The following is a 2,097-nucleotide window of genomic DNA, read 5'->3' as shown; positions in this document are numbered from 1 at the left end:
CCCCCCCCCCCCCCCCCCCCCCCCTCCAAAAGGCTTTGTATTATAGGTTTCTCCCATCAAGAGAGACATTTTACAATACAATTCTTTGTGTTCCTTCAATACTAGCTAGTGCAATGAAGATGGAAGCTTCAAGCACTAAGCAAAACACTTATAAAACACAACATCATGAATTCCATCATGGTCTCAAACCCAAGACCTCACACACCTTCAAAGATGGTGAGAGCTAGTGGGATATGAGAGTAGATTGAGAGGAAGAAGGAGTAGTCTTACGAGAAAGATGCACATTTCCTCACATAATCACTGATATTAGCATAGCATAGCTTAGTAATTAGCATGGTAGAGGAGATGAGCATGCATTGAAGCTTGGCTCTTGGTTGGATTTGCATCACAAAGCCAAGAGTTGTTGTTGTAGGCCTCCCTTCTCACAAGCTTGGACTAGGTGATAAGCTTTCCATTAAAGCTTGAGAAGGAGAGAGAGAGAGTCTTCTTGCTCCACACATGAGATTGTGTGAGTGTGTGTGTGATAATGACTTGACAAATTCAACCGCCTCTCTCTCTTGGTTGACCCCTCTTGCATTTTACTCATGCTGACACCCCATTGGACCTCTCCCAACTTAGCCAATGAAAATTGAAAGCATAAGTGATAGCCTTCTGACATGTGTCCCCTTTTGTGAGAGCTTTAGGTAATTAATTAATGCAACTAAACTCTCATTGGACCCCTTTGTCTCCTGGGCAATAGGAACTAGGCAAGCCATTGGGCTGTTGAATGCTCATTGGACCCCTTGGGAGACTGTCCAATAGTCTTCTAGAGAGATTAATTCTTATTGGTTCTTTTATTAAGTGTTTTTGAATTAATTAAACTAGATTTACTCTAGCTTAATTCTCATTGGTCCACCTCCATGGTCATTCAATAGGAATTGAGTACATCTTGTGGACAACTGGGCTAGGGAGCTGACATGTGTCCCTCATTCCCTTTGTGTAAAGGAAGCTTGTGTGTGTGTGTGTGTGTGTGTGTGTTTCTCTCTCATCCCCTACTTCCAAGGCTCGCCCCCTCCTATGTAGGACTCATTGAAGACTTTTTGTGCACACACAAAGCATCCAATTTTCCTAAGCTTTGACCATTGGACACAACCTTTGAATTTTGGAACCATAGCATTTATGAAGTCTTAATGGGCTGAGCCTTAGGGTCTTTACAGCCCATTGTTGCACAATGCTCTTTTGCAGATGGCCCCTCCTTTGGATGCCTATTTTCCCTCCTTTGGATCCCTAGTGTGGCCGGTCTGCTAGCTTAACCAATATTTTAGCTTTTTCTCCCCTGACACTTTCCCATATTAAATGATCAGTTTAACATGAGAAAATCATTTAGGAGAATTAGATATTAGTTATTATAACAGGATGGGTGCCATATGATGTGTATTAGTGTTTTCAATAAAAAGAAATAAAAATATTCCACGAGATCTCTTTCAAAGCTTTGTAAGAGTGTACTAATGGATTTTTGAATTCCTTTATAACTCGTGAGCATGTATAAATTGCTTGTTTCATTGAGAATGATCATCTAGTTTTTTTAGGCGAGTAGGTTTATGAATGTACACTTCCCTAGGGTCATATTTAATTTCTTGTGTCAATATCAATAGATTTAGAAATTTTCATGATGTGTGAGGGGTATGCCTTTCTACTCTTGATTTCTCTTTTCACAATGTAAAGTGTGGTTATTGTTGGTGCACCTGATTAGAATTGAGCGGTTTGGCCATCATGTGAACACTAACATGAAGTAGAAATGTTAACCACATTGCTTGTTTGTATATGTGCTATTAAGAGTGGTGAATACAAGCATTGAAGAGAGGTTAGCTTCGAAGTCATGATGTGTGCAAAGTGATTTAGTAAGTAGGTTTGTGAGCATGATTAGGAGAAGCATGATCCATGGATTCTTGAATCTTCTTATTCATTGTGTACAATGACATTCTTGACCCCACCAAGCCTCATCCAGTGCGTTATGGCCCTTGGATTGACATTTTTTTCAGTTTAGGGTTGTGCCATTTCATGTGATATGAATGAGCCCCCAATAAGGAAAGAATCCTAAAGCACAAGAAGAAGACT

This window comes from Adiantum capillus-veneris, chromosome 20 (genome assembly GCF_014529385.1).
Source record: "Adiantum capillus-veneris isolate H3 chromosome 20, ASM1452938v2, whole genome shotgun sequence".
Classification (NCBI taxonomy): domain Eukaryota; kingdom Viridiplantae; phylum Streptophyta; class Polypodiopsida; order Polypodiales; family Pteridaceae; genus Adiantum; species Adiantum capillus-veneris.
This window is presented reverse-complemented; position numbering follows the sequence as displayed.